This window comes from Cannabis sativa, chromosome X, assembly GCF_029168945.1.
Source record: "Cannabis sativa cultivar Pink pepper isolate KNU-18-1 chromosome X, ASM2916894v1, whole genome shotgun sequence".
NCBI lineage: Eukaryota > Viridiplantae > Streptophyta > Magnoliopsida > Rosales > Cannabaceae > Cannabis > Cannabis sativa.
Window position 1 is genome coordinate 900,901 of NC_083610.1, and position 20,875 is coordinate 921,775.

The window sequence follows — 20,875 nt, forward strand, 5'->3', positions numbered from 1 at the left end:
TATGTAGTAGTTATTTAAAATATTTAACAAAATTTTAAGGCGAAAAAATTTAACGAAAATGAAAATAAAATTTAAATAATCTATTGCATGCGTGTCTCAGAATATTTTAAATAACTACAACACAACCATAAAAAAAAATAGACTAAAAAATTCATCCACTCTTTTTAGAGTGCATTGTAAACGTACTAACTTATATATAAAAATATATATTGTTTAACACTTGGGAATTGTCCCTTGAAAATATATGCCCATAATTATATATCCATTTAAGTTAGAATAAATATCGAATTATAATTCTAAAAATCATTGCAAATATCTCTGCAATTGTATTCTTGTCATTTATTGATAAATACATAAAATGATTTGCATAATTTAAGATAATTTTTGCCAGAAAAAATTTAAGAAGTAAACTCTACAAATATCATAATTCAAGAGCAAAATTCTATTAATTCTTTAAATTATTAAGAAACTAAATATACATACAAATGAAAGGTCAAACTACAAATATTATTAAATTTAGAGATTAATCTTCACAAATTACAGGCAAAAAATTGTGAAACCACAATTATTAATATTTTCCTATAATAATAATATAGCTAAATTAATTTGCCAATATTATTATTATTATATATATATTTAGATTTATACTAATAATAAATAATAATAATAAGATCCTATAGTAGTGAAGATGATTTAAAAATGCTTTCCACCACTGCCTCTAGTAAATCCTGGCTTTCTATTAGCAGCTCTTGTTGTAATTACAACTCTATTATTCTGCATATAATTCATATATACCAAAACCAAAATTAATTAAAATTGAATAATAATAATAATTAAAAAAGACATTATGTGTGTGATATTGAATCAATCTATAATTTTTTTTCTTTTTAAAAGGGTTATGTTATTAAAAACTAGAGATTTTTGAGAAGCTTATAATTACAAAAACTAATAAGTTTGTTTATAAATATAATCATAGATCCAAGAAATATATAAATAAGCACTTACATGGTCTTGATCATTTTTGGTAGAAGATTTATGATCATCATCTTCATCATTATTAATTAGTGGATGATCTTGATTATGAGATTTATTATGAGACTCAATGCCCAAACACTTTAAGAGATCTCTAATGGCTTCTTGGATGAAACTACATGATGATGATAACTCCATTTTTATCAAAGAGAAACTATATTATTAATGACTCAATCACCAATATATGCTTCCTATATATATAAATATAAATATATTAAATATAAAATTTAATATATATATATATATAAATAGACAAAAATGCCCTTGAATATTCTTAAATTATTATTGATTGTACATATATTCTTGGAAGGAGAGAATTCATTCACATGTGAAATAATTTAAATAATCAAATCATATAAACTTTGAATAATAAAGTGAAAAAGTAGGTCACTTGACTAGTGGGACTTGTGGCTATATATAATATTACTTAATTAATTTGATCATTTTAAATATCAACATAGATCAAGTCAAATTTTAACATTATTATTATTTTAACTATTAATTATAGATAATAAAAAAATAGTTAGAGAAATTTAATGATTATTTTAAGGAATTAGTTCAACAACAATTATTCGTTTGTTGAACTTTTTTAAGAATGAATTTTGCACTTTTAGTTTTGACTTTGTATGTATTCAATTTAAGTACCTATTAAGTGGTATTTTCTTTTGACTTGGCATAAAAATAAATAATTTTGAAAAATTTACACAAAATATTATTTTTAGTAAAATAATTTTCTTACATTTTTTACAAAATATTTTGTTCAATTTTAGAGTTTTTATTTATTTAATTACAATTTTACATTATCTTATAAAAACAATATAAAAATAATATACAAATAATAAAAATATATATATTAAAAAAATATCAATAGTTCATATTTTTCATAAATGAAAATATATAAATAATAAAAATATTTAAAATTTCATATGCCAAAGACAATTTGAGTATTTATTAATTAATATATTTTGTTGAATAAATTAATTATACTATTATTATTTCTTCTATATATGAACATATATATATATTTATTCCTTAACATAAAATCATCACAACTATTCAACGTTAAATAATAGTATATAGAATGTAGTCAAAGCAATTTCCACGTTGTTAGTATTTTATATTATTATTAGCTATATATAAATTAATATATATATATATATATATTTAGTTTATTGCATTATTTGGTAAATATGTCGGGGGTCGTAGAAATAATTTAACATTATCCTAAAGTAGTTGGGCTCTGCAATTCATATAAATATATACATATGTATATTTATATATTCATTTATATTTTTATTGAGTGGATAACACCTTGCATGCATATATATATAATTAGACTTAAAGATATATGTCTTATATAAATGATATGAATCTAATATTTAAGTTGAAAAGTGTAGTCAATTTGTTAGGTTCACACCAATGATCATTAGGGTCATATTTCTCACTAATTAATTTTCTGCCCTTTAAAATTTGTTTTGTAGTCTATTTTTTTTTAACTGTCCTTTGTGTCTTATGAAGTATTTGAACTCAAAAGAACAACGAATGGAAAACAATCGAAACCTCAATAAATATTAGGTTAATTAGTAATTTTTCTTCTTAACTTTGACATGTATTAAATCGTATAGGGAACTTTTTTAGCCGTTAAAAATTCTCCCCGAACTATTGAGATTATTAAATTTAAAGACTTTTATCTAATTTTAGTAAAAAAATTCTAACATGGATGAAAGTTTAAAGAGCATGATTTAGTACATATCAAAGTTTGAGGGGCATGATTTGGTAAATATCAAAATCTGAGAAGCATGGTTTAGTACATAAACAATCAATGAAACAGTAAAATTGAATAAAATTAGACAAAAGTCCTTAAATTTAACAATCTCAATAGTTCGGAAAGAATTTTTAACGGCCAAAAAAATTTAGGACGCACAATTTACTAAATATCAAAATTCAGGAGAGAAAATTATTAATTAGCCTTAATATTATATTTCGTTTTGAATTGGAAAAAACTTACTAACTGCATTCAAAACTGGTATTGACTCTCCGTGATGGTTACTCTCTCCTTCAAATATATTGAAATTTACCATTCATGCTACAATAAATACTACTTGAAGTTATGCCTATCTTGTATAATCTTTAATGGTTGTTGGAATTGCAATTTCCAGTCTATTATATTAAAATTGATTCTCTTAAAGTAGTAAAAGGATTGCAAATCTAGTGGCTAATTTTTTGGAAGTGCAGATCTAACATATTTTTAGATCTACAAATAGTGATGCTGATAAGTTAGTTAAATTTGCTTTTTTGGTAGACACAAATTATATTTGGTTGGAGAATATTCCTCTCTTCTATTTATTATCGTATCATGACTTTAATTGTTATATATAACAGTTTTTTTTTTTTTGAAAAAAACATTGAAAAAACAGGAGAAATTTTTAATTTACTTTGACTCTAAGAGTGTTTGTTATTTGTTTATTTATTTTGACTCTTAAAAAATTGTATCTCATTTTCTTATATGATAATGTATATTATAATTGCAGCCGCATACACGTTTTTAGATAATTCTATAAATTTTATAGGGATATGATTTTGTCCTGTGATGTACTTTCACGGAATGTATTCCGTGGTACATTAGATGGGTCTCAGGGTACAATAAATGAGTGTCAGGGTACGTTTCTACTTTTTAACCCTAATTACTCCTACATCAATCTCAACCGTCGAATCAAATAACTCTCATCACATTTGACGGTGTCGTACATCATTGACATAATCCGTGAAAGTACAATAACGGGACAAAATCATATCCCAAATTTTATAATACTGAAAATATAAATCAAATAGTCAGTTATATGTATCCATGTTTTTTTTTTTTTATTATTATTATTATTATTATTATTATTATTATTATTATTATTATTATTATTATTATTATTATATACAACTAATTAATTTAAATTTTATTTGCAACATCTTATATTATTTAAATTTTTTTAAAAAAAGCGAGATATATGTTAACTTCACTCAAAGATAAAAAAAAAATAACAACTCCATTGTGCAAAGCCAAAAGTAATGCCCTCATTGTTAAAGTAAGACCGATAAAGTAGATTAGACATGATAACACGATTCAAAAACTGTACGAGAGTTAGTGGGTTTGAGTTTACCTTAAATGTGTTCGGATCGTGTTCGAGTTAACTTGTTGATAAGAGTCTTTTAGGCTCTAAAATTATTGATTTCTCCATAATTAGATGATGGATTTCTTTGCTTGGGCATCTTCCAGAAGCCTAGACAAGATGTCCGCCGCCCAAATAAAAAGGTAGGGGGAAAGAGGGTCCCCTTGGCGAAGGCCACAGGAGGGGATAATCTTTCCAAAGGGGCCGCCATTAATGCAAATGTTGAGAGTGGTGGTAGAAATGCACTGGGAGACCCAATTCCGAAATTCCACTGGCACCCCAAAGCTATCCAAAACATGCTCAATAAACCGCCAACTCATCTTATCATAAGCCTTCATGAGGTCAATCTTAATAGCAAACAGACCTTCTCTTCCTTTCTTCCTATTAAACGAGTGGATAATTTCCTGGGCAATCACATTGTTATCTTGAATATTCCTCCCAGGCACAAAAGCGGCCTGAGTAGGGCATATAAGACTAGGTAACACTGGCTTGATTCTGTTAGCAATAATCTTGGATATGACCTTATAAACCACATTGCAGAGAGAAATAGGTCGATACTGGCTCGGTCTCTTAGGGTTCTGGACCTTAGGGATGAGGACTATGTTAGTAGCATTGACCCCTTTATGCATACGACCAGATTGGAAGAAATCCAAAACCGCTTCGCAGAAGTCATTCTCTATAGAAGCCCAATAGTGTTTGAAAAACAAAACGGACATTCCATCAGGTCCCGGCGCTTTATTATTACTCATTGAGAACAGAGTAGCCTTAATTTCCTCGCAGGAGGGCCTTCTGATGAGCTCAGCCTGGTCTTCTAAAGAGAGTCTATCTTGGATAAGATCACTACAGTTCGTCTCAATACTAGACTCTTCTCCGGTGAAGATTCCTCGGAAGAAGTCCATGAATTCATTACCTATTGCCTGTCTGTTGTTGATCCACAAATTATTTTTGTTGAGAATGCACTCAATGGCATTTCTTCGCCCTCTGATAGTGGCAGAGAGAAAAAAGAACTTACTACATTTGTCCCCTTCTTTCAGCCAAGAGACCCTGGCCCTTTGTTTCCAGTATAGATCCTTCCGCACACGGGCCTCATTAAGCGAAGCTCTCAACTTACTTTCCATCTCCCACTCTCTAGATCCCACCGGGAGTTTTTGAAAAAGATCCAGTCGCCTTTCCAGATCACGAATTAAGAAGTCAAGATTACCAAATTGAGACCTGTTCCAGTGTAATAGAGCGACACGAGTAGCCCCAATTTTCTTGAATATCCTAGCCGGCGCCCAGGGGTAGCTAACTGATTTCCAAGCCGAGTCCACCACTAATCGACTCCTTTCATCCCTAGTCCAGGCTTCTTCAAACTTGAAAGACCTTCTGATTTTATCCTCTACACCCCCAGAGCACAAACACAGAGGACGATGATCCGAGTTTGAGGTCTGAGAAGAGCAGAGAGTCGCCTTAGGGAAAAGACTAATCCATGCTCCATTCGCTAGCCCTTTATCCAGGGCCGATTTGACGTGGTTGGCACCAGAGCGGTGGTTATCCCAGGTCAGGCAGTCACCCTGAATGGCCAGGCTAACTAGGCCCCTGGAATTCACCAAATGGGAAATAACCGGGATGAATTGGTCCCTTCCTCTAGAACCAACACGTTCAGATTCACTCGGGACAAAATTCGTGTCACCCAAAATGAGCCAAGGACCACCAAATCTGTCCCCTATCTTCATACATCTCTCCCAAAAAGATTTCTTAGCATGGAAGTAAGGAGGACCGTAAACACAAGACAAAAGCCATGGATGAGTCGGGGGATCCGAGTAGACAATCCCCGAGATATGATTTTGGGAGCATTCAATGCATTCAAACTCAAAACCTATTTTCCGAGCCAAAATAATCCCTCCCGCACTACCAATAGCCGGCACAACAATATTAAAGTAAAAGTGTAGCGAGTTAAGAATACGTACCTACGGTTTAAGAGGCTTCTACTTTAAGTTCGGTCAGAAAGATGAAATCCGGGGAGCGCAACCGAATCAGGGACTTCAATTCCCGAACTGTAGAGGTCTGCCCTAACCCTCTACAGTTCCAAGCGACGCCTCTCATGGCTCCTGTGGAGGAGTAGTAGCCTCCTCCACAGGGGAATGAGAATGGGCAGACCCAAACGATCCAGAGTCGTCAACCACAAAAGTACCGACCATCGGCCTTGATGAGATCACATTTTTACCATTGGAACACCACTCATCCGAACCGAGGAATGCACTGTTAGATAAGGAGCCATCTTCAGTGGGCTCCTCCTCCACCTCATTGGTAGCATTATCCTTAGTAGCTGAGTCCCAAGGAAAATCCCTGACAACCCCAGGATGGTGTCGGGGAAGCTTCCAAGGACGAGAACAAAGAGACGCCGAGGCCCCGTCAAACTTTCGCTTTTTGAAAGGAGTGGTTCTTTCATTAACCTCCGAGGCAGTTGGGACCCCAATGTCACCACCTATGGCTTTAATCTCAAATAAGTCCATGTTTCCAAACTTCTAGAGCTCATGAATAAGAGTTTCTTGAGCCTTGCAAACCAGGGAGCCCACTCGGCCCAAAAATATCACACGGCCCACTTTCATTTATCAAAAGCAAATCTGAATTGTTGTTCTCCAAAAAGGGCTCGGTCCCATGAATAGAAAAAGTAGGGACAATACTCTTATTAGAAGGCCCACGTGATGAAGCTTCATTACTAAAGCCCACTTTAGAGACCGGCCCATTAGAAGAGAGAGCCGGCCCAACATTCATTTCACAAAACCCATTCCCTTTCCCACTCTTTTTACTGGGTTCAGCCAAATTTGAAATAGAAATAGGCAAAGTAGCAGGCGACTTTCCCTCTACCAGAGTACGACTAGGAACTTCCTTACCCAGAACGGCAACGATAGGCATGCTCGAACCAGGGGACTCTTTGGGAACCCACTCCCTGATGCATCCCAACATGCATATATATAATTAGACTTAAAGATATATGTCTTACATAAATGATATGAATCTAATATTTAAGTTGAAAAGTGTAGTCAATTTGTTAGGTTCACACCAATGATCATTAGGGTCATATTTCTCACTAATTAATTTTCTGCCCTTTAAAATTTGTTTTGTAGTCTATTTTTTTTTAACTGTCCTTTGTGTCTTATGAAGTATTTGAACTCAAAAGAACAACGAATGGAAAACAATCGAAACCTCAATAAATATTAGGTTAATTAGTAATTTTTTCTCCTTAACTTTGACATGTATTAAATCGTATAGGGAACTTTTTTAGCCGTTAAAAATTCTCCCCGAACTATTGAGATTATTAAATTTAAAGACTTTTATCTAATTTTAGTAAAAAAATTCTAACATGGATGAAAGTTTAAAGAGCATGATTTAGTACATATCAAAGTTTGAGGGGCATGATTTGGTAAATATCAAAATCTGAGAAGCATGGTTTAGTACATAAACAATCAATGAAACAGTAAAATTGAATAAAATTAGACAAAAGTCCTTAAATTTAACAATCTCAATAGTTCGGAAAGAATTTTTAACGGCCAAAAAAATTTAGGACGCACAATTTACTAAATATCAAAATTCAGGAGAGAAAATTATTAATTAGCCTTAATATTATATTTCGTTTTGAATTGGAAAAAACTTACTAACTGCATTCAAAACTGGTATTGACTCTCCGTGATGGTTACTCTCTCCTTCAAATATATTGAAATTTACCATTCATGCTACAATAAATACTACTTGAAGTTATGCCTATCTTGTATAATCTTTAATGGTTGTTGGAATTGCAATTTCCAGTCTATTATATTAAAATTGATTCTCTTAAAGTAGTAAAAGGATTGCAAATCTAGTGGCTAATTTTTTGGAAGTGCAGATCTAACATATTTTTAGATCTACAAATAGTGATGCTGATAAGTTAGTTAAATTTGCTTTTTTGGTAGACACAAATTATATTTGGTTGGAGAATATTCCTCTCTTCTATTTATTATCGTATCATGACTTTAATTGTTATATATAACAGTTTTTTTTTTTTTGAAAAAAACATTGAAAAAACAGGAGAAATTTTTAATTTACTTTGACTCTAAGAGTGTTTGTTATTTGTTTATTTATTTTGACTCTTAAAAAATTGTATCTCATTTTCTTATATGATAATGTATATTATAATTGCAGCCGCATACACGTTTTTAGATAATTCTATAAATTTTATAGGGATATGATTTTGTCCTGTGATGTACTTTCACGGAATGTATTCCGTGGTACATTAGATGGGTCTCAGGGTACAATAAATGAGTGTCAGGGTACGTTTCTACTTTTTAACCCTAATTACTCCTACATCAATCTCAACCGTCAGATCAAATAACTCCCTCATCTGACGGCTGTCGTACATCACGGATTACAATCCGTGAAAGTACAATAACGGGACAAAATCATATCCCAAATTTTATAATACTGAAAATATAAATCAAATAGTCAGTTATATGTATCCATGTTTTTTTTTTTTTTATTATTATTATTATTATTATTATTATTATTATTATTATTATTATTATTATTATTATTATTATTATATACAACTAATTAATTTAAATTTTATTTGCAACATCTTATATTATTTAAATTTTTTTAAAAAAAGCGAGATATATGTTAACTTCACTCAAAGATAAAAAAAAAATAACAACTCCATTGTGCAAAGCCAAAAGTAATGCCCTCATTGTTAAAGTAAGACCGATAAAGTAGATTAGACATGATAACACGATTCAAAAACTGTACGAGAGTTAGTGGGTTTGAGTTTACCTTAAATGTGTTCGGATCGTGTTCGAGTTAACTTGTTGATAAGAGTCTTTTAGGCTCTAAAATTATTGATTTCTCCATAATTAGATGATGGATTTCTTTGCTTGGGCATCTTCCAGAAGCCTAGACAAGATGTCCGCCGCCCAAATAAAAAGGTAGGGGGAAAGAGGGTCCCCTTGGCGAAGGCCACAGGAGGGGATAATCTTTCCAAAGGGGCCGCCATTAATGCAAATGTTGAGAGTGGTGGTAGAAATGCACTGGGAGACCCAATTCCGAAATTCCACTGGCACCCCAAAGCTATCCAAAACATGCTCAATAAACCGCCAACTCATCTTATCATAAGCCTTCATGAGGTCAATCTTAATAGCAAACAGACCTTCTCTTCCTTTCTTCCTATTAAACGAGTGGATAATTTCCTGGGCAATCACATTGTTATCTTGAATATTCCTCCCAGGCACAAAAGCGGCCTGAGTAGGGCATATAAGACTAGGTAACACTGGCTTGATTCTGTTAGCAATAATCTTGGATATGACCTTATAAACCACATTGCAGAGAGAAATAGGTCGATACTGGCTCGGTCTCTTAGGGTTCTGGACCTTAGGGATGAGGACTATGTTAGTAGCATTGACCCCTTTATGCATACGACCAGATTGGAAGAAATCCAAAACCGCTTCGCAGAAGTCATTCTCTATAGAAGCCCAATAGTGTTTGAAAAACAAAACGGACATTCCATCAGGTCCCGGCGCTTTATTATTACTCATTGAGAACAGAGTAGCCTTAATTTCCTCGCAGGAGGGCCTTCTGATGAGCTCAGCCTGGTCTTCTAAAGAGAGTCTATCTTGGATAAGATCACTACAGTTCGTCTCAATACTAGACTCTTCTCCGGTGAAGATTCCTCGGAAGAAGTCCATGAATTCATTACCTATTGCCTGTCTGTTGTTGATCCACAAATTATTTTTGTTGAGAATGCACTCAATGGCATTTCTTCGCCCTCTGATAGTGGCAGAGAGAAAAAAGAACTTACTACATTTGTCCCCTTCTTTCAGCCAAGAGACCCTGGCCCTTTGTTTCCAGTATAGATCCTTCCGCACACGGGCCTCATTAAGCGAAGCTCTCAACTTACTTTCCATCTCCCACTCTCTAGATCCCACCGGGAGTTTTTGAAAAAGATCCAGTCGCCTTTCCAGATCACGAATTAAGAAGTCAAGATTACCAAATTGAGACCTGTTCCAGTGTAATAGAGCGACACGAGTAGCCCCAATTTTCTTGAATATCCTAGCCGGCGCCCAGGGGTAGCTAACTGATTTCCAAGCCGAGTCCACCACTAATCGACTCCTTTCATCCCTAGTCCAGGCTTCTTCAAACTTGAAAGACCTTCTGATTTTATCCTCTACACCCCCAGAGCACAAACACAGAGGACGATGATCCGAGTTTGAGGTCTGAGAAGAGCAGAGAGTCGCCTTAGGGAAAAGACTAATCCATGCTCCATTCGCTAGCCCTTTATCCAGGGCCGATTTGACGTGGTTGGCACCAGAGCGGTGGTTATCCCAGGTCAGGCAGTCACCCTGAATGGCCAGGCTAACTAGGCCCCTGGAATTCACCAAATGGGAAATAACCGGGATGAATTGGTCCCTTCCTCTAGAACCAACACGTTCAGATTCACTCGGGACAAAATTCGTGTCACCCAAAATGAGCCAAGGACCACCAAATCTGTCCCCTATCTTCATACATCTCTCCCAAAAAGATTTCTTAGCATGGAAGTAAGGAGGACCGTAAACACAAGACAAAAGCCATGGATGAGTCGGGGGATCCGAGTAGACAATCCCCGAGATATGATTTTGGGAGCATTCAATGCATTCAAACTCAAAACCTATTTTCCAGGCCAAAATAATCCCTCCCGCACTACCAATAGCTGGCACAACAATATTAAAGTAAAAGTGTAGCGAGTTAAGAATACGTACCACAGAAGAGGCTTCTACTTTAAGTTCGGTCAGAAAGATGAAATCCGGGGAGCGCAACCGAATCAGGGACTTCAATTCCCGAACTGTAGAGGTCTGCCCTAACCCTCTACAGTTCCAAGCGACGCCTCTCATGGCTCCTGTGGAGGAGTAGTAGCCTCCTCCACAGGGGAATGAGAATGGGCAGACCCAAACGATCCAGAGTCGTCAACCACAAAAGTACCGACCATCGGCCTTGATGAGATCACATTTTTACCATTGGAACACCACTCATCCGAACCGAGGAATGCACTGTTAGATAAGGAGCCATCTTCAGTGGGCTCCTCCTCCACCTCATTGGTAGCATTATCCTTAGTAGCTGAGTCCCAAGGAAAATCCCTGACAACCCCAGGATGGTGTCGGGGAAGCTTCCAAGGACGAGAACAAAGAGACGCCGAGGCCCCGTCAAACTTTCGCTTTTTGAAAGGAGTGGTTCTTTCATTAACCTCCGAGGCAGTTGGGACCCCAATGTCACCACCTATGGCTTTAATCTCAAATAAGTCCATGTTTCCAAACTTCTAGAGCTCATGAATAAGAGTTTCTTGAGCCTTGCAAACCAGGGAGCCCACTCGGCCCAAAAATATCACACGGCCCACTTTCATTTATCAAAAGCAAATCTGAATTGTTGTTCTCCAAAAAGGGCTCGGTCCCATGAATAGAAAAAGTAGGGACAATACTCTTATTAGAAGGCCCACGTGATGAAGCTTCATTACTAAAGCCCACTTTAGAGACCGGCCCATTAGAAGAGAGAGCCGGCCCAACATTCATTTCACAAAACCCATTCCCTTTCCCACTCTTTTTACTGGGTTCAGCCAAATTTGAAATAGAAATAGGCAAAGTAGCAGGCGACTTTCCCTCTACCAGAGTACGCCTAGGAACTTCCTTACCCAGAACGGCAACGATAGGCATGCTCGAACCAGGGGACTCTTTGGGAACCCACTCCCTGATGCATCCCAACATGCATATATATAATTAGACTTAAAGATATATGTCTTACATAAATGATATGAATCTAATATTTAAGTTGAAAAGTGTAGTCAATTTGTTAGGTTCACACCAATGATCATTAGGGTCATATTTCTCACTAATTAATTTTCTGCCCTTTAAAATTTGTTTTGTAGTCTATTTTTTTTTAACTGTCCTTTGTGTCTTATGAAGTATTTGAACTCAAAAGAACAACGAATGGAAAACAATCGAAACCTCAATAAATATTAGGTTAATTAGTAATTTTTTCTCCTTAACTTTGACATGTATTAAATCGTATAGGGAACTTTTTTAGCCGTTAAAAATTCTCCCCGAACTATTGAGATTATTAAATTTAAAGACTTTTATCTAATTTTAGTAAAAAAATTCTAACATGGATGAAAGTTTAAAGAGCATGATTTAGTACATATCAAAGTTTGAGGGGCATGATTTGGTAAATATCAAAATCTGAGAAGCATGGTTTAGTACATAAACAATCAATGAAACAGTAAAATTGAATAAAATTAGACAAAAGTCCTTAAATTTAACAATCTCAATAGTTCGGAAAGAATTTTTAACGGCCAAAAAAATTTAGGACGCACAATTTACTAAATATCAAAATTCAGGAGAGAAAATTATTAATTAGCCTTAATATTATATTTCGTTTTGAATTGGAAAAAACTTACTAACTGCATTCAAAACTGGTATTGACTCACCGTGATGGTTACTCTCTCCTTCAAATATATTGAAATTTACCATTCATGCTACAATAAATACTACTTGAAGTTATGCCTATCTTGTATAATCTTTAATGGTTGTTGGAATTGCAATTTCCAGTCTATTATATTAAAATTGATTCTCTTAAAGTAGTAAAAGGATTGCAAATCTAGTGGCTAATTTTTTGGAAGTGCAGATCTAACATATTTTTAGATCTACAAATAGTGATGCTGATAAGTTAGTTAAATTTGCTTTTTTGGTAGACACAAATTATATTTGGTTGGAGAATATTCCTCTCTTCTATTTATTATCGTATCATGACTTTAATTGTTATATATAACAGTTTTTTTTTTTTTTGAAAAAAACATTGAAAAAACAGGAGAAATTTTTAATTTACTTTGACTCTAAGAGTGTTTGTTATTTGTTTATTTATTTTGACTCTTAAAAAATTGTATCTCATTTTCTTATATGATAATGTATATTATAATTGCAGCCGCATACACGTTTTTAGATAATTCTATAAATTTTATAGGGATATGATTTTGTCCTGTGATGTACTTTCACGGAATGTATTCCGTGGTACATTAGATGGGTCTCAGGGTACAATAAATGAGTGTCAGGGTACGTTTCTACTTTTTAACCCTAATTACTCCTACATCAATCTCAACCGTCAGATCAAATAACTCCCTCATCTGACGGCTGTCGTACATCACGGATTACAATCCGTGAAAGTACAATAACGGGACAAAATCATATCCCAAATTTTATAATACTGAAAATATAAATCAAATAGTCAGTTATATGTATCCATGTTTATTATTATTATTATTATTATTATTATTATTATATACAACTAATTAATTTAAATTTTATTTGCAACATCTTATATTATTTAAATTTTTTTAAAAAAAGCGAGATATATGTTAACTTCACTCAAAGATAAAAAAAAAAATAACTCTATTGTGCAAAGCCAAAAGTAATACCCTCATTGTTAAAGTAAGACCGATAAAATAGATTAGACATGATAACACGATTCAAAAACTGTACGAGAGTTAGTGGGTTTGAGTTTACCTTAAATGTGTTCGGATCGTGTTCGAGTTAACTTGTTGATAAGAGTCTTTTAGGCTCTAAAATTATTGATTTCTCCATAATTAGATGATGTTTTTAGTGTTTTTTATCATTTTTTTTTTTAATTATTCAGGTTTTGGAAAAAAATTGATTTTTATGAGTAAAAATTAATAAATTTAGTATTTTTAAAACTAGGTGATGTTAGCAGATAAAAAGACACACTAAGATAATGTTTTTCTAGAGTTTCAAAAGTCCATGAAGACTCAAAACTCGTGGGGTGAAGGTTCGCTACAGCGAGCAAAAAAAGAAAAAAAAAGAAAAAAAAGTGTCTGGCAGCTCTGTCGCCACGGCGAGCCATCCTGTGGCCGCAGCGAGGAGGTGGTTACTGGGCAGAATTCGAATTTTATACATTTTTTAAGAGAGATATCTTTTTTATTTTTAAGCATTATAAATATGACTTCTAGGGTACGAATTTCAGAACCTTTTAGCTACGAAATTGAGATAGAAACTCAGAGAGAGAATAAGAAAAAGATGAGAGTGCGACTTCGAGTGTTCTTCATCATAGTTCTTTTTTTTTCTCCTTAAACTCTTACTATTTATTATGATTTTGATTATAATGTCTAGTTCTGAGTAGTTTTATTTTAGTTAAAGGTTATTTCAAAACTCAAGACATGAGTTTTTAATTTCATTGATGAATGTTAATTTCTAATTTCTATTATATCAAATTGCTTCTATTCTTCTATGTTCAATGCCGTGATTATTGTTTTAATATTGTTTAGACGAACGCTAAATTAAGTTTTACTTTAATATGTTGTCATCTTAGGATTATTATTCACCTAATAGTCTAGGATTCTAAGTGTTTGTGATAAATTGTAATTTTTAATATTGTCAAAGGTATTTTAATTGGGATGAAGAATAAATACTAGGTTAAATAAAAGTATATGCTTCATTAATTTATTGCTTAGATTAGTCTATCTTCATAAATCTTAAAGGTTTATCTAAATTAAATAAATTGCATGCTTCGTGAATTTAATACTTAAGTAAAAGAGTTAGTTATTGAGCATCACTACAAGAATTTTGTATAGTACCGGCGGAGACATCCGCCGGTATTAATTGTCTAAACCGCCGGTAATAATTATTACCGGCGAAATCCGCCGGTAATTATCCGCCGGTATTAATTGGTCGCTATTAATGACTATTAGCGACCAAAAGGGACTTCCGCCGGTAATAATATTAATACCGGCGGATTAATAGCGGTGGGGTCCGCCGGTATTAGTGTCAGCACTTTTATACGCTGACACATTAATACCCGCGGACCACATTTAGTATTCCGCCGGTATTAATATTTTTTATATAAAAAAATTATTATTTTTAATATTTATATAATAAAATTAATTATAATTATATATAAGAATTATTTTATAAATATATTATTAATTAGAAATCAAACATTAAGAAATTAAACATTAATTTTAATTTGTCTATTACAATATAAACTATTAACTTAAATAAAATTAGGAAATTGTCTTCAAATAAATTTTAAAACATAAAAATTTACATAATTAAAAAAACCTAATTATCATTGTTCAAATCAGTAAATTCCAGAAATTCATCTGCATTCGAGCTAAGTCTTGAATCGTCGGGATTATCACGAGATTGAGGAGTCGGCGGGGTAGGGTAATAAGGTTGTCCAAGATCTCCACAAATTGTCGAGTCTGCGGGCAAACCAAAGTAGGTTGCTGTTGTTGCTGACTCAGCGCACTGAAAATCTGACCATACATAGGCTGTTGTGGAGATCCTTCCATTTGACCATACACAAGTTTTTGCTGCACAATGTTATTTTATGCTAGTTAAGATATTTTATACTATTTTATGATATTTTTTTTTTTTAAAAAAAATTATGCATTATTACTTATTTAGACAAATTATTATTCACCATGTAAAAATTATAATATTATTACTTTTATTTTCTACTATAATAAAATTTTATTATTAAAAAGATTATAACTTACACAATTATTTATAAATTATTATAATATTAACATTCATTATTAAATATATTTTTTATTTTTTATTTTTAAAGAAATATTATTTAAAAATATTTTCCTATATTAAATTTTTATTTTTAAAAAATTATAATTAAAATCTTAAAAAATTATTTAATTCTTTACATCAAAATAATTTTTTTTGCTTTTAAAGTAAATATTACAATAATTTTTTCATTTATTAATTTTTTTTATTTAAAAAAAATAAATTATTATTATTAATATTCATATTTTAATTATTTAAATGTTAAAATTTTATTATTTAATTAATTTTTTTTATATTTAATTATCAAGTGTTTATTTTATAAAAAAAAAATCGTAACTTAAATTTTTATTATTAAAAAAATTATAATTTAGATTTTAAAATCTTATTTAATCATTTACATAAAAAGGTTTCTTTATTTTTATTTTTTATATACATAAAAAGCATTTATATATATTTACATTTATATAATTAATGTTAAGAAAATATTTTAATTATAAGTATTTTTTTTAATAGTATAGATTTATTCTAATTTTTTACTATATTTTTTTAAAAAATAATCAAACAATCAATTATATAACAATTTTATAATTTTGTACCTATTTACAAGTTATAATTTTTTTTTTTTTTTTTATGAATGGCATAACATTTCTTAACAAAATTAAATAATAAAATCTATAAAATACATTTACTATTACATAATATATATAATAATATACTATATATATTGTATATAGAATAATATACTGTATATACAATGTACAGTATATATAATATACTGTTATACAATATACTGTAAATAAAAATTTAAAATTAAACTTACCCATATTTCTAAATATTATATACGGTATAAATATTATATATATATATTATATATTATATATAAACATACAACACATATATGTACATTTTATATATATAAACAAAATTATACACTTATAATTTACACAATCAACCATATACACACATATATATATATAAATTCATATACCAATAATTACAAAAATTTTCAAAACACAAAAAATAAAATACCAACAGAAAATTAAAAACACCAACCTCTTAATTTCTGGTAGAAGATTTAATTCCTCCTCCGACGTCCCTAATCTCCGTTAGTATTGCAGTCGGTTGTACCCAATACTTAAACCAAAGACAATAAAAAAATAATTACAAAACAAATTTAAAACAGAGATAAATTATAACAAAAAAATGATATTATAAAAGAAACAATACCTATGCAATGGTGGTTCACGGTGATACAATCCCGGTAAAAAATAGAGAAATGGCCGGAGGTAGAGGAGGAGAAGAGAAAAGGGCGGTGGAAATGGGAGCAATCGGGTGGGAAAAAATTTGGGGGAAAAATTTGGGGGGGAAATGAAAAATGTTTTCAGAGTGAAGGGGGGTCTTTTATAAAGTTTTATTACCGGCGGGACCCGCCGGTATTAATAGGGGTTCCGCCGGTAATAAAAAATCGGTCAGATTCCCCTACTAATACCGGCGCACCCGCCGGTAATTATCCGCCGGTAATAGTCTTTTTAAATTTTGGGCGGTAAAATTCCCGCCCAAGGAATTAGAGGCGGATTTTCCGCCGGTAATACTCCTATTCCGCCGGCATTAATATTTTTTATTAAATATTAATTTTTTTATTATTTTTAAAAAGTAATACCGGCGGATTACCATTTCCGCCAGTAATAACCTAATTAATACCGGCGGTTTGGCTCCGCCGGTATTAATTCCGCCGGTATTGCTATATTTTCTTGTAGTGCATTTCACCTTAAATACATGTAATAGGGAGATTAGAATAATTTGACTCTTTCAGCTTTATCTGCAAAATCAATAGTTTGATTAAAAAATTAAAATTACTTCATTAATAGAAGTTAAGAATAATTGTTGAGAGTGGAGAATAACCTTTAACTATTTATCTCATATCAAAGTATCACATTTAATTCGTTTTTATTTTTATTTATGTTATTTTATTCTCATCATCTAAACCGTCTATTTTTAATTTTTCACGCTATAATTTTTGAATAATTGAACTAACATAGTCATTGTAGGATCGATTCTTACTTATATTTATACTAAAATAATTGAAAGTATTGGAATCAAAACAATAGTAAATTTGATACGACATATGATAAGTGATGTGACACGCATCACTTGTCTAACATGATTAATAAACAGGTTGTGTCCGGGTTGACACAGCTAACACGAAACTAACCCGTTAATAACATATTTAAAGTTATTTAGTACTTTAAGGACTCGTTTGGTACGCCGTATAAGGGTCGTATTGTATTAAATAATAAATAACATTATATTTGGATAAAATAATGTATTGTATTAATTACTACGACTAAAATTTTTAAAACAATATATGTTGTATTATTTAATACATAACAAATGGTCTGTATTAGCTTGTATTATAATATTTACAAAGAATTCGGGATCAACGCCAATCTCCAATTCGGACTTGGGACCCGCACCCCTGCCCCGACCTAAAATCGGACTTGGACCCCGACCCCGACCTTGGACCCTGGACCCAGACCTAGGACCCGGGAGCCGAGACCCGGACCACGACTCGGACCCCGACCCCGACACCGACCCCGACCCCGACCCCACCCCCCACCCATACCCCAACCCCGACCCAGACCTAGATCCGGAATCGGGACCCGAACCTGAACCCGGACCCAGAATCTGACCCGAACCCAGACCCGGATCCGGGACTAGGACCTAGATTAATTAATACTAATACAATACAATACAATATATTAATACAAGTCAATACCAAATATAGTATTGTATTAAATAATACTAATACAATACAATATAACACAATCTAACACAATACGGTGTACCAAACGAGCCCTAATAGGTCATAATTGGGTCATAAACATGTTGAATACTTCATAAATGTGTTATTAGTTGACATGTTTAAACAAAATATGCTTATAAACGAGTTACACGAGTCGTGTCGTGTTAGCCTGTTTATAAACGGATCGTGTTTGAGTTTTATTTTCTGATACGATTATTAAACGGGTTTTGTTTGGGTTTTATTTTCTAATACGATTATTAAACGGGTCGTGTTTGAGTCGAGTACATGCTTGTTATACATGGATCTCGATACAATACAAATACGACCTGCAAACACGAATTATCACCCCTAAGTTAAAGTTCTGAATACATATATTTGATTATTAATAGGAGATTTTCAGCTTTGTGTATTTGGTCGTATCAATTTTTGAAAGGCTAAAATATTTAGGGAAATTTTCATGGGCCACCTTATTTTGGCAATTATTTTCAAAAATGACGTTATTTTTGTTATGTTAAGTTTCCGTATATGTAGTTGACGTTTTTATGGTAATTTTCTATTTTTAACGATTTTTATATTGGGCTTGTAATCCCGGTTTTTTCGGCCCAATTTTTTAAAACACACACTCTTTGTACGTGTCACGTCATTTTGTTTTCATTTTAAAAAAAATGTCATTTTTGTAAAAAGTTACTTAATTTAGTATATTCTTAAAAAAATCCCAAATATTTACCCCTAAACTTCAACATGCACTAAATTATATCCCCTAAATTTTTTAGGTTGTTAAAATTTTTTCTTGAATTATTGAGATTGTTGAATTTAAGAATTTTTATCTAGAATAATTATTTTTTTTACCCCCTGTACTTATGACACTATACTATTATGCCCCTTAATCTATTCAGCTTGTTATAAATAGTCCTTGTATAATTTTATATGCATACATTTAGTCCTTCTGTTTATTTTGTTTAAAAATACCGTTTGTATTGATGATGTGGTATTATAACAAAGGATAGAGTAGTAATTTCATCTCTTTTTAAAGGGAAAATTGACTATGAGGTGGCATAATAACTGACAATGAAAGATGATTAAAAAATGATTTCATAACCTTTTAAAAAAATTTAATAAAAATAATTTTATTAAAATAATTCCAATCGTTTTTTAGCCGTTCAAATTAGAAAAAGGTGTAAAATTAGGATTCTACAGTATTTGAAGAGATGGATATCACTAGAAAGAACATGGGATTTTTGGAAAACTAAGGTAATGATATTCTATTTTTTGGGATGTTATTTTTCATTTTTTTTTTCCTGTGATTGTAATTTTTATGACTTGTAATTTATTTTCCTAATGGTATATAATTTTTCAACTACTATCTATGTATAATGCCACATTATTAATTTAACAGTCAACTTTAGTCAATTTTAACAAAATTAGATAGAAGGATTATACTATTCCAACTGATATATTTTAGGGGGTATTTTTAACTACACTTATAAATTAAGGGGCATCATAGTATAGTGTCATAAGTACAGGGACTAAAAAAGCTAATTATTCTTCTATCTAATTTAATTCAATTTTGCTAATGTGGCGATTGTCATTTTCTAAATTTTACATTTTTCGAACTTTGATATCTACTAAATTATGTCATGGAACTTTAACATGTATCAAATTGTGCTTCTTAAATTTTATTCACGTTAGATTTTCTTTATTTATTTTTTTTTTTTTTGAAATTTTAGATTTTCTTTATTAAAATTGGACAAATATCCTTAAATCTAACAATCTTAATAGTTCGATGGAAATTTTTGACGAACTGAAAAGTTCAGATGGTATAATTTAGTGCATGTCAAAGTTAAGAGGCAAAAATCTAAATTAACTTTTTTAAAATATTAATTTTATGTATCACATCACTTATAAAGCTAAAATTAATATTCATCAAACTGCACACACCGCATAAAAAATATAGTTTGAAATTATTTACAGTGCGGTTGTATTTTGTATTTTTGCCAAATTGCGCATTTTAATGCGGTTTGCGATTTTAAATTTAATTATTACGGTTGAAACCACACCACACTATATATTTCAAAGTTACTAATTTTACAATATGATTTTTTTTCATATAAGAACAAATATATGTAATAGATGTATATATTACATTATTTTTTAGAGACAGTTCATTAATATGCATGTTATAATGTTAAGATTTAGTAATTTTTTTTTTGTATTGTTAAAACTTTATTAGATTGCTTTTTAAATTTTTATTATAAAATTTGATCGTGATGATAGTAGTGTAAACCGCTTAAACCGCACCGCACTGTACCACATTATATTTT

The 20,875-nt window shown here is 31.6% G+C and overlaps 1 long non-coding RNA gene across 1 annotated transcript; it reads right to left on the reverse strand.

Moving 5' to 3' along the window:
* Positions 1–486: 486 nt before the first annotated feature.
* LOC133032421 (uncharacterized) lies at positions 487–1,363 on the reverse strand. The gene is made up of 2 exons (XR_009685054.1): positions 1,006–1,363; positions 487–774 (listed from the first exon to the last, which is right to left on the reverse strand). It is a non-coding gene; the product is annotated as an uncharacterized LOC133032421 (long non-coding RNA).
* Positions 1,364–20,875: the final 19,512 nt, after the last annotated feature.